Raw genomic sequence first — 13306 nt, 5'->3', positions numbered from 1 at the left:
TTAATTCTGATGGTGGATCGAGAAGTCGTAAAACTATGGATCTGGCCACGAACACGGATCTAGACGATGCTGTTTGCAACTGGTTTACACAAAAAAGCTAACAAGAAGGCCCTATTATATGTGAGAAGGCCATTCAATTTAATGAAATTCTCTGAGGCCCTCTAATTTTAAAGTACGCACGGGCTAGTTAAGGGGGGTAGGACGTCAAACGGGCCAACTTGGAGCAGGAGAGGCACCACATGACATTTTAATTTCCACTGTCTATACTTTCACAAGTAAATTCATAAAACTTTGTCAGCATGACCAGGAAGGATTCAGAATTCACACTCGTAGCAGCGGAAGTTCAGAAACATAACAAAATAATTTTTTTTACATGTGAGATTTCATAATTTTTTTCACTTACTATTGGCTGCATTTGTTGCTATAGTTACACTTTCCTTCATAAGTAAGAGATACTGTTCGATGAATTTTGCACAGCATACAAACCATACTTACAGGTGTCTGAAACTCTAGAATTTATTTAATTTGTGAAAAAATGAATGGGGTGTTACGTTTTAAACTTTATGCTTAGAAAAAAATCAAATTTTGTAGTAAATTATCTCAATTTCTACCACAGTTCTTAATAGATTTGGAAAATTCTAGAGTTTCATACACCTGTAAGTATGGTTTGTATGCTGTGCAAAATTCATCAAATAATCTCTCTTACTTGTGAAGAAAAATGTACCTATAGCAACAAATGCAGCCAACAGTAAGTGAAAAAGTGATGAAATTTCATATCTAAAAAAATTTATTTTGTTATGTTTTTGCACTTCCACTGCTATGAGTGTGAATACTGAATCCTTCCTGGTCATGCTGACAAAGTTTTATGAATTTATTTGTAAAAATATAGACAGTAGAAAATAAAATGTCTTGTGGTGCCTCTCGTGCTCCAAGTCGGCCCGTTTGACGTCCTACCCCCTTAAAAGGCTTTAAGTCAAAGCATGGCGTTCGCGAGCTTCAAATACGGAGAGAAAAACTATCTATTGATTTTTCAGTGGCCTATTCTTTCTAATCAAACTAAGGGACATATTGAGGTAAGAAGACCATGCTCTCGAAAATGTTTATAATGCTGTAAAGGATCTGCTCCTAAAATAGGTACTGTCTTAGATAGTGCTAATGCTACTGGTAGCCCCGAGGTCCTGTGCTTTCCGTTGGTAAATGTAAGGAACAGCGTTGGTGCAACCAAGGTAATGTGTTAATATGCCTATTGTACACAGTATACAAAAGAGCTCCAGGATGGATCATACCATTTTCTCAGAATTGTGTATGGAAGCTTTGTATCCGCTGTAAAAGCTCATCAATTAAGGACTGCCTCCTTGACAACCAGCTCATCCATCACGTGAATCTTAAGCGAGGAGTTTATAAAAGTGATTGTTCTTTCACTTCCTTACTACAGCCCATGGATGAAGCCTGTGTTGAGACTTTCAAACGGCATTACAAGAAAGAACTGATAGGCAAGTTTTTGCAAGGAAGAGAAAAGGAGGGACGAGACAGTCTGTTAAGAAATCATAAAAATTGTGATTTGCTAAATGAGTCCTGATCGAACAGCATGGTACAGTGTAAAAGAATCCAATTTGGAAAAAGCCTGGAATAACATTTTGGTTATAGCGGAAAATTCTTGAAATCTAATTGAAAATGACGAACAGAATAATATGTCCTAAATGCTCAGTACGCTAAAAGATCTCAGCTGCCACAACTATAATGAAGAAGACGTTCAAGAATGGAAGAGTGTCGTCGAGCAGATCCAAGACACCAAATCATGCAGGATAGCGAAATTATAAATGTGTTCCATGATAAAGCTGATGCCGCCGGCATGTCATCAACTAGTCTTCCAGAAAATGAACCTGTGAAAGTTTTACGCGTTTCGATGCTGTCTCGCGACGGTCTGAACCTCAAGATGAAAGCGACCATTATCATCTGCCCCGAGAAAAGTGCGCGACTTAACTGCACGTAAGCGGGTAGGCTTCCTTAGTGAGGCTAAAATTAAGAACTTTAAGCATTACTTCTATGCATATTTACTGTATTACTTTTTCTTGGCTGTGCTGCATACATTCCTACTGTACTTGCTAATGAAAGGGGATCATATTATTATAAATATATGTAGTTTTTACAGGAAATATATTGGCTACATCCAACCGTAGAATGGAATTATGACATCAAGAGTTGGTGCCCGACTGGGACTCGAACCGAAATTTCCCGCTCATCCTAGCGGATGCCTTAACAATTTAGGCTCCTGTGCTCCCTTTACGCCCAGACCAGAAGTTACATACGTTGTCAATGCTTCATTAACTTGCACTCATGTTGTGAACTTGAGTCCGAATATCGGTTTGATGCGGCTCCCTGTGCTATTCTATACTGTGCAAGCCTCTTCGAGTAACTACTGCAACCTACTTCCTTCTGAGTCTGCTTGCTGTGTAGGTCTCCCTCTTCGATTTCACCCCCCACTCCCACGCCACACTTCCGTCCAGTGCTAAATTGTAATCTCTTGACGTCTCAGAATACGCCATACCAACCGATCCCTTCTTCTAGTCAGGCTTTTCCACAAATTTCTCTTCTCCACGTACACCGGTCAGAAGAGCTTGTTCCTTTTCGAATACCGATTGTTTAACGCTGGAAGTGGATTATCTTAAGGCTGTTTTCAGTGAAAATGGATACGCCGAACATCAAATTGTTCGTGCTTTTCAATTTAGTCCACCACATGAACCAACAACGGACATTTGGAAATCAGTTGCTTATTTACCCTTTGCGTGGAGTATTTCTTCGAAAATTTCAAGAATCCTCGGAAAATGGCGTATTAAAAGCGTCCTTTTGCCTCTGGCCAAAACTAGGGATCTTCTTAGATCCGTTAAACATATCTTAGGATTGAGGAAGCCTGGGGTATATAAAACTGCATGCCATTACTGAAATTCAAGTGATCGACAGACAATTCGTGCGGTTCTTGATCGATGTGTGGAACATCAACGTCAAACACATTTAGTCTATCCCGGTAAAATCTACCGTCGCTGAATATTGTCTCAATGAATGGCATAATACATTATTTAAAGAGAAGTGAACTATACCTCCGACTTCCATTTAATGTGATTGTGTACTTAAGGAATCCATTGACATAAGATTATGCAACGACATTATTAATAAAGATTTTCCTTTAAGCAGCCTATGTCATCAGATATAAAGCAACAACGGTCTGGTTTTCGTCCGGCTCCCACTCAATTTACAATTTATCGCTTTTGTTAATTTCTATCGCTGTCGGCGCTACAGTTCTTCGCTTCTCAGCGGGCAGCCCCTTCCCTTCTTGCTCACGCGCACCGTCCTGTTCCCGGAAAATAAATGAGCCACCGTATCTGATATTACCGCAGTTCCAGTGTGAATGTGCACCTCTAATTTCACCTGAACATGGCAGCCAGTTGGACCGTCGAAATATCGTGTCGTCACAACTATGAAATCCGGCCGCAAGCCTTTGAAGAGCATTTCGCCGGAAAACTCTACGTAATCACATTCTCTAAATTCTGTTTTTCACACAATATGACTAAGAAAACGGCGAGTGAGTGATAACAGTTGAATCACAGACATGGCTGACCTCGAAATAAGCTGCAGTGCACGAAGTTTCTTTGTTGCCTTCTTGATGCTGCTATTTATTGAACGCTAGACCACAGCAAAATGGTGGTGGCTGGCTCCGTGATTAGAAAATTACCAATAATTCAAAAAATCTTCCAGTGATTGCTCCGGAAAGTGTTACGGGAACGAATGTACGCTGTAAAACTTTTAATTGTTTAAAAGTAGGATGGGGAATGATATATGTCGAGTTACGAAGGTAACCCCAAAAGTATGGTATCCTATCTTTCTATAAGTACATAGACCTGTTTATTTCTACAATGGTTCACATCAGTTGACAGCTTGAACATTTAGCTATTTTTCTACATAATCATTTCTGTCGATGCATTTTTGTAGACATTGTGGCAGTTTTTGTATGCCCATGTCATACCAGCTCGCCGCCATGCTCTTCAGAAAGTTATGAACCTTTTCTTTCACCTAGTCATCGGAGCTTAATTGCTGGGACCATAATTAAAGCTCACAGGTATTGTGAGACTCTGAAAAAACTCAAACGAGCCATTCAGAACCGGAGAAGAGGAATGTTGAGCAAGGGTGTACACATTCTCCATGCCAACGCTCGCCCACACATCGCTCGGCCAACCGTTGCTCTCCTGCAACAGTTTCAGTGGAACATAATCACCCACCCACCCTACAGTCCTTACTTGGTGTCCAGTGACTATCGCCTGTTCCCTAGGTTAAAAGAACATTTAGTCGGAAAGCGATTCAACTCCGACGACGACTTTCTGAACAGCATGCCGGCGAGGTGGTATGACATGGGCATACAAAAATTGCCGCAGCGTCTACAAAAATGAACAGACAGAAATGGTGATTATGTCGAAAAATAGCTAAATGTTCAAGCTGTAAACTGATGTAAACCATTGTAGAAATAAACAGGTCTACGTACTTATAAAAAGGTAGGAGACCTTACTTTTGGGCTAACCCTCGCAATAAATTTAACGGATAAGGATCTTGGAATTATTAAATTCACTCAAATTAAATGACAAGAAGCTTAGGCTGTCACACTCTTTAACCTTTCGAGATAATTTATAGTTCAGTGTAGAGAACAATATCGGTTGTCCATATTCGTGATCAGTCCACAGAACAGTAAAACAGAGTATTTGCCGACCACATAAATCACGTTGCAATTACGTTCTCTTAAAATCGTTGCTTTGGTTCTAGACACAAAAAAATTGTTCAAATGGCTCTCAGCACTATGGGACTTACCAGCTGAGGTCATCAGTCCCCTAGAACTTAGAACTACGTAAACCTAACTAACCTAAGGACATCACACACATCCATGCCCGAGGCAGGATTCGACCCTGCGACCGTAGCAGTCGCGCTTCTAGACACATCAAAAACGTTTTGCATCATCTCCGTTCCGATTGTTCCGGAACCTGTTCAGCAAATTGGATAGAGATCACCACAAACATCATTTCCTCCCTTTTTACTGCTCACGAAAACTACACATAGCATGTTGTACCATCATACAGCGAGACCTCCAGAGGTGGTGGTCCAGATTGTTGTACACACCAGTACTGTAGTCGAGCAATATCTTTATCCTGAAGGAAGCCATTCACAAGATGTGCAAGGTGGTGACGCGAATTGTCATCCATGAAGACGAATGCCTCGCCAGTATACTGCCAATATGGTTACAGTATCGGACGGAGGATTTCATTAATGTCTCGTACCGCCGTTACGGCGCCTGCCATGACCACCAGCGGCGTACGTTGGCCCCACCCCAAAACAGCAGGGAACCTCCACCGCCGGCCGGTGTGGCCGTGCGGTTAAAGGCGCTTCAGTCTGGAACCGCGTGACCGCTCCGGTCGCAGGTTCGAATCCTGCCTCGGGCATGGATGTGTGTGATGTCCTTAGGTTAGCTAGGTTTAAGTAGTTCTACGTTCTAGGGGACTGATGACCACAGATGTTAAGTTCCATAGTGCTCAGAGCCTTTTGAACCATTTTGAACCTCCACCTTGCTGCACTCGCTGACAGTGTGTCTAAGGCGTTCAGCCCGACCGGGTTGTATGGTTGAAGGCATATGCGGTACTCATCGGTGAAGAGAACGTGATAGCAATCCTGAGCGGTCCATTCGGCATGTTGTTGGGTCCATCTGTACCGCGCTGAATGGTGTCGTGGTTGTAAAGATTGGCCTCGCCTTGGACGTCGGGAGTGAAGTTGCGCATCATGCAACCTACTGCGCACAGTTTGAGCACTAACACGACGTCCTGTGGCTGCACGAAAAGCGTTATTCAACAGGGTGGTGTTGCTCTCAGGATACCTCCTAGCCATAATCCGTAGGTAGCGGTCACCCACTGTAGTAGTAGCGCTTGGGCGGCCTGAGCGAGGCATGTCATCTACAGTTCCTGTCTCTCTGTATCGCCTGTCTCTATCTTCTCCATGTACGAACAACATCGCCTTGGTTCACTCCGAGACGCCTGGTCACTTTCCTTTTTGAGAGCCCTTCTTGGCGCAAAGTAACATTGCGGACGCGGTTGAACCGCGGTATTGACCGTCTAGGCATGGTTGAACTACAGACAACACGAACAATGTACCTCCTTGCTAGTGGAATGACTGGAAATGATCGGCTGTTGGATCCCCTCCGTCTAATAGGCGCTGCTCGTGAATGGTTGTTTACACGTTTGGGTGGGTTTAGTGACATCTTTGAACAGTCAAAGGGACTGTTTATGTGATACAATATCCACAGTCAACGTCTATCGTCTATCTTCAGGAGTTCTGGGAACCGGGGTGATGCAAAACTTTTTTTTGATGTGTGTAGATTGTTTGATGTATCTTCAATTTCTTCTTAATCCCAACGTCTTCTACTTTATAATCCTTCTTTTCTTCTTTAGTCTTCCCGACTTTCCTTTCCTCTTCTGCATCGACATTCGTAATGAAATCGTCTTCTCGAGATATGAGTAAATTTTTGCAACAAATCGTGAAGTAATCGTCTCCAGAACGTTCTTAGTTCCGTTTATCTCTCCTTTTAAATTACCACGTTCTCCGCCACTGTGCCTTGGTTCGTCCAATTCTCTCCTCCTTCCACCGCTGACAAAAGTGTTCTTCTTTACATAATCTAATTGATTTTCCACAAAGTTACTCCGCGCCCTAACATCCAAACATCTTCGAGTCCCTCCATGAACCCCCTCGTTCACCAACTGTCACTTGCACACTCACTTTTTTATAAGTAAGTTGATAATGTGTCTCCAATTGGGCAAAAAAAAAGAAAGAAAACAGGTTACATGTAAGTACATCGAAAAAAATATTAAACCCAAAACATTTTCTTTACATGTCGACATACACAACGACGTTGATATATCAGGTGTAGACTGCAAGTACTGAGCATTACATCTGCTGATTTAAGAGTGTGTAAAGTAGGCTTTGGATTATTCCACTGTTGTTATACACAAGTAAGTGCTATATAGTATGGACAGAAATAGTTTATAAGAAAATGGAAACGGAAATGTCGAATGCCGTCTTTTAGTTGCGTGTATTCTCAGGAAAAATTTGAGAAATGCTTTGTTATTCTATTCTAGTACCACTGCAGAAGTGAATTAGGTAATAATCAGTACCAGTAGTATATTGGTGTTAAAAATTATCTGAAATTTCAAAAGTGGGACACGATTCTAGGACACAGCGTATTCAACAGCAGAATTTAACATTCAGTTACCTCCACCTATGACCTTATTATGTAGCTCAGAGTACCGCGCCGGATTAGCCGAGCGGTTTAAGGCGCTGCAGTCATGGCCTGTGGGGCTGGTCCCGGAGGAGGTTCGAGTCCTCCCTCGGGCATGGGTGTGTGTGTGTTTGTCCTTAGGATAATTTAGGTTAAGTAGTGTGTAAGCTTAGGGACTGATGACCGTAGCAATTAAGTCCCATAAGATTTCCCACACATTTGAACATTTGTAGCTCAGATCACATGTCACGGAACTGTTTCCAACAGTGTGAAAAGAGTAATGTTTGCATCAATCGTTAAAAGCAATTCAGAGCACTACGAACCTGATCTCTCATCTATTATATTTGGTAAATTTAGGAAACATTTTATGATCTCATACGTAATATCTCACTTTGTATGAATTGATTTTCATAGCAACCAATATAATCTGCGTAACCATCGACTGTGAAAAACTCTTCTTCTAACGAATATTAATTTTTATTTGCAGGTTGAACGAGGAAAACCACTTCGTCTCGTCAAAGTCTGAGGTAAGTGGTGAGTTGTGTTATGGAGAACACAGCTTTGCAAAGTGTCACTGTGTGGGGAAGAATCATTCCCTGTTCATTAGAACACGCGACCTCCTGCGACGTTATAGCACAGTGATCTTTACGGGTAAGAGAAATACAATTTGCATTTTATCATCCGAAACTCTGAAAACTGTTTCAGCTTGTTCTCTTACGTAAACGAAAATTTAATTTCCTATCCAGCTAGCTTGTGGGAACACTGCTTATAACACATCCTGCCCGCAGCGGAAACGAAACTGTATTAATTTTAAGTTTCTTCTGGAAACCGGCAGTCAGTTGTTTATAATACTGCAATTTAGCTCAAAGACTATGCTACACCGTTCCGACACTATCCCTCCCTGAGCATATTTGCAATTGTCAAAATATCTTGGTGTTATGTAACTACCTTTCCGCAGAAGATTTTAATTTAGATATCAGTTATATTTGCAGTATTAGAATAATTTAATTAAAGGCAGCGTACGTAACATATGGTTCTGACTGTATTCTAGTTCGTAACACTTGCCTATTTCATGATAGTTTTGCTTCTACAGCATACACCTCTACCTTACCTGCGGAGCTTCATGCTAACGATTGAACTCCAAATCTCATGTGAAGTAAACTAAATTTGTATTGTATCCAGAAACTCTAGCAAGAGAATTATGTCTTAAAGTTAACAAAGCACGCGGCTACCTCCCTCAATTTTTGTTACGTATGTAAAAAACCAAACAAAAAAGATTGATACTGATAATTAGATTCCGTAAATCACTATTTAAGTAGATAATTAGTTATCTGCCACCAAACATTTGCATAAAGTATTCACCTGCATATTATAGTTGCTTCCTCACATAGCTGTTTTTAATATGAGCAACAGAAAGTCATATACGGCAAGGACGAATTCATGATGATAGGACCAGGTTGTACAAATAACAAGCTGGTAACAGGGAGCGAAATAAGTTTTAGGACCGTTATTTTGGATCAGTGCTTGTACGAGTCTGTCACCTAGGACAATGAAATTAATGACATTTACATATCTTTAATTTCCGAAGGGCAGGAGAACAACAAAATATAAATTTACAGTACATCCAATAGAAACTGTGTCTACATGAGCTGCAGTTGCTCCAAGTGAGACCACAGAGGGCCCTTGAATGGCTCAAGCAACAACTTACAAATAGCATATACATATAAATGAATAATAATTTTTCCAGAGTCTGCGTGGATTTGAAACTGTCGCTCTTCCTACTAGTATACTCTCTAAGAGCGTAGCATTAGGTTCTCAGCTGGGCGGTCAAAAGTCTATAATGTTTAATAACTTACTTCAGGCATTTCTCCACCAGTTTTGCCATCATAGGCTGTCTCCGTTCTCCCGGGTGCCTCTAATTTTGCTACGCTGCATAAATAATATTTCAGAGTTGCAAAACCTAGTGACGACGGCTATGCGCTGGTTGGTGTCATACGGCCATCAGACAACCAGGCTGCTCCTGTATCTGCTGCGGTGATCATTGTATCGAGAATGTGTGACGTAATCCTCGGAATCCTGAGAAGCACGAGAAATAAAATCTTGGTTCTCAACAATGTGGAATTAAGCAAGCAACAAATCCAACCCAACGCTAAATATTTCAAAATTAGTGAACACAAAACTTTATGGAACGAAACTGCGCTGGTGATTAAAGTGTCTTCCTCCACCTACTACCTTACCTTACTTACAAGGTAAACTCCCATGCAGTGTTGTTAGGGCCCAGAGGACAGCACGTCAGAAAAGGAACGTAGATCCAGCAAGAAAACAGGTAGAAAGTGTACTGGACTGCGAAAAATATGCAAAATAGGAACAGTGAACGCTCTAAGAACAGAAAGTGTAATGTAGAGCAGCCGGACATACAAGTGGTGTTGTGGTTAAGTAGACAGTTAACTGGTGTCTGTCATAAAGAAATTGAGTGAACGGTTCAACAATGAGCCTGAAAGGGAGTCGTAGAACGTAGGCCCCGAACAAATGCAGTGAACAATAACGAACAGAAGGAGACACGAAAAAAATGGTTACGGTGTAGAACTTCCATGCGGGTGAGCCGTGTTCGAACCTCCCTCGTGGCAATTTTTTTTTCTGGACTGTTCGCTTTATTCAAATTTGTGTCTGTGTCGTGGTGTAGCGTCCGTTTGCAACAGCGAAGTGTAAGTTGATTCTGCAGAACTACCCTATTAACAGACGAAGAAATTGGCTTTCGAATGGGAACCGCTAACGTTTGTTGACAAGTCAACCGAATCCTTCACCGGGAGACATGTCTAGTGTTCATACACGTCATTAGTGACAGTACGTGTGTCATTCGGTAGGAATCTCTTATCGACGCACCAAATTTCTGTGACTGTTAAGTGAGTGGGATATACCTCGTTGCCGGCCATGGTGGCTGTGCGGTTCAGGGCACTTCAGTCCGGAACCGCGTGACTGCTACGGTCGCAGGTTCGAATCCTGCCTCGGGTATGGATGTGTGTGATGTCCTTAGGTTAGTTAGGTTTAAGTAGTTCGAAGTTCTAGGGAACTGATGACCTCAGATGTTGAGTCCCATAGTTCTCAGAGCCATTTTATGCCTCCTTGCCCGAAATAGGTGTTCGTATGATTGTGATCACTCCCAAGGAAATGATGAATACATAATAGTTTGTCACATAAATTGCAACAAATGAACGCAACAGTTCCCCAATCACATAGTTTCTCTGTTTTTAACGGTTTCGAAGTTGCCTTCCATTTTGGAAGTCTTGACTCCTGAATTCCTTTGTTGTAACACAGTTCACACCCGTTTATTTGTTGTTTTCATTTCTGTGAGACATTTCTGTGGTATCTCGCCTGCTCTCACTATTCATCACATTTCCTTGCGACGGTAACACATTCTTACCGCGTGACTCATATTCTATGACCAACGTATAATGTGACAACTGCAAGGACTACAGAAAGAGAACAAACATTTAAATGAGAGGGCGAACAGTTCATAATGTTGTGGGAAAAAGTAAATGGCAGGAGTGAGTTTTCAAAAGAGCTAGCCCGCATGGCAGTCCAACACCATGACCACTCACCCACGATGCCGCTGCTATTGTAGGCTGCTCTTTATCCCACTTCTGCTTCTTAGACCGTTTACTGCTTCTCTTTTGCCTTTTTCAACTGTTCAGTACGCCGTTTTCCTGTTTTCATGCTTGGTCTGTGTGCAGTTTCTGACGGGCTGTCCACTGGGCTATATTACCACTAAATCTGAGTCTGGTTTGATGGGGAGTTTCTCTTCTGTGGGGTTCGATGGGGAGTTTCTCTTCGGTGGGGTTCTATAGGGAGTTTCTCTTCTCAGCCACAAATACGTAACTGTTCGACATATAAACTAACATGAACAGGCCCTGGCTCAACGGTATGGACCGGTCGCCGTGTAATCCTCAGCCCTCAAGGGGCCATGGAGATATACAGGCCCTGCTACGAACTTGTCACTGTAGTCAGCTTGTCCGCCATACTTCGTGAACGCTTGGATCCGTGCAAAGCCCAAGGGAAATATTTAATTGGGAATATACCTTCTGAAGCTCTTAATTTTGTCTTGTGCTATCGAGATCTTGCATGTGTTTAAAAATCCAGTCAATAATTATTAAACTCTTCTTAATTAGTTACTCCCTCTCCACTAAGGACGGCTGTTGACAGTTGTAAGACCTGTAGTGTAACGTGCTGTGACGATCAGGCCAAGGCCTGTATTCTTCGTGGGCCTCACAAACCTTAGGCGTCACCGGATGCGGAAACGTTGGGGCATGTGGTCAGCACACCGTTCTGCAGGCCGTTGTCGGTTTTAGCGATCGGTGCCGATACCTCTCAATCAAGTAGGTCTTCAATTTGCATCACAAGAGCTGAGTGCAACCCGCTTGCCAACAGTGCTCGGCAGACCCGGACGGTAACCCATCCAAGAGGTAGCCAAGCCCGACAGTGGTTAACTTCGGTTACCTGACGGGATCTGGTGTTACCACTGTGGAATCAACCAACATTGTACCCACTTTTATTTCAGATAAACGTAGCGCTATAGTGAAACTCTCTGTTCTCTCTCTCTCTCTCTCTCTCTCTCTCTCTCTCTCTCTCCGAGTGTGTGTGTGTGTGTGTGTGTGTGTGTGTGTGTGTGTGTGTGTATGTATGCGAGAGAGAGAGAGAGAGAGAGAGAGAGTACAGCGTTATTTTTTCAAGGACAGAACGCATTACAGTACACAGCAAAACATCCTTTGTTTATCAAATTGTGGAATCATGATGTCAGCACTTATCCATCGTTTCTTAATAATGAATGTTGGCCTCCTAATTGTCTTATAAAGCTGAGATGAACAAGTTGCATTGGTCGCCATCATTGGTTATCCGTGTCCCACCGTTACACCGATATTACGACTGCGTTTTCTGTGCGAGACTCAAAGCGAAGTCCTCTCCATAAAAGTGAACATTATTCAAAATCTAGTCGATTTCATGACGAACATTGCTGCCCAAGTCATCTCAAAGTGAACAGAGAGAACGTAATTTCAATTCCTGCTTTCGTTGTGGAATTTTTCAGTGCTTGATATTCTTCGACAAAGAACTTTTACAAATCAGCACTTACGCCATTAAAGTGTTATTGATGTGTCGATAAGTTTTGGTTTATTTGGGTGCTATATGAAGTGGCTGTATCTCAACATATGTCAGACTGTTCCGAAACTTTAACTCTGCAATGTTCTGGACGATCTCCAGGAGCTAGTGATTCTATGTCGATGATTTTACGAGGAGTGTGCTACAGTTAAACCTCAGTAATTGAGGTGATTTGGACCTATTAGACCTCGAATTCGGGAAAACACGAATTACGGGGGACCTTACATTTAAAAATAGATTCAGATCTTGACGTTCACAATACTGTTAAACCAAACAGTTTTATTTCATCAGTTAACGTATTCCTTAGAGTCTGTTTTAGAAATGGAAATGGAAATGGAAAAAAGAACACATTGACACCGGTGTGTCAGACCCACCATACTTGCTCCGGACACTGCGAGAGGGCTGTACAAGCAATGATCACACGCACGGCACAGCGGACACACCAGGAACCGCGGTGTTGGCCGTCGAATGGCGCTAGCTGCGCAGCATTTGTGCACCGCCGCCGTCAGTGTCAGCCAGTTTGCCGTGGCATACGGAGCTCCATCGCAGTCTTTAACACTGGTAGCATGCCGCGACAGCGTGGACGTGAACCGTATGTGCAGTTGACGGACTTTGAGCGAGGGCGTATAGTGGGCATGCGGGAGGCCGGGTGGACGTACCGCCGAATTGCTCAACACGTGGGGCGTGAGGTCTCCACAGTACATCGATGTTGTCGCCAGTGGTCGGCGGAAGGTGCACGTGCCCGTCGACCTGGGACCGGACCGCAGCGACGCACGGATGCACGCCAAGACCGTAGGATCCTACGCAGTGCCGTAGGGGACCGCACCGCCACTTCCCAGCAAATTAGGGACA

The 13306-nt window shown here is 42.8% G+C and overlaps 1 long non-coding RNA gene across 1 annotated transcript in view; it reads left to right on the top strand.

Moving 5' to 3' along the window:
• The window catches only part of LOC124803641, a 1814685-nt gene that overhangs the window by 1338687 nt on the left and 462692 nt on the right, over positions 1-13306 (top strand). The window contains exon 6 of the long non-coding RNA XR_007017227.1: positions 7791-7830. This is a non-coding gene — a long non-coding RNA (uncharacterized LOC124803641). The remainder of the gene's footprint in view (positions 1-7790; positions 7831-13306) is intronic.

Source organism: Schistocerca piceifrons, chromosome 1 (assembly GCF_021461385.2).
Source record: "Schistocerca piceifrons isolate TAMUIC-IGC-003096 chromosome 1, iqSchPice1.1, whole genome shotgun sequence".
Classification (NCBI taxonomy): Eukaryota; Metazoa; Arthropoda; class Insecta; order Orthoptera; family Acrididae; genus Schistocerca; species Schistocerca piceifrons.
Note: the sequence above shows the minus strand (reverse complement) of the source record. Positions and strands in the feature narration are given on the sequence as shown.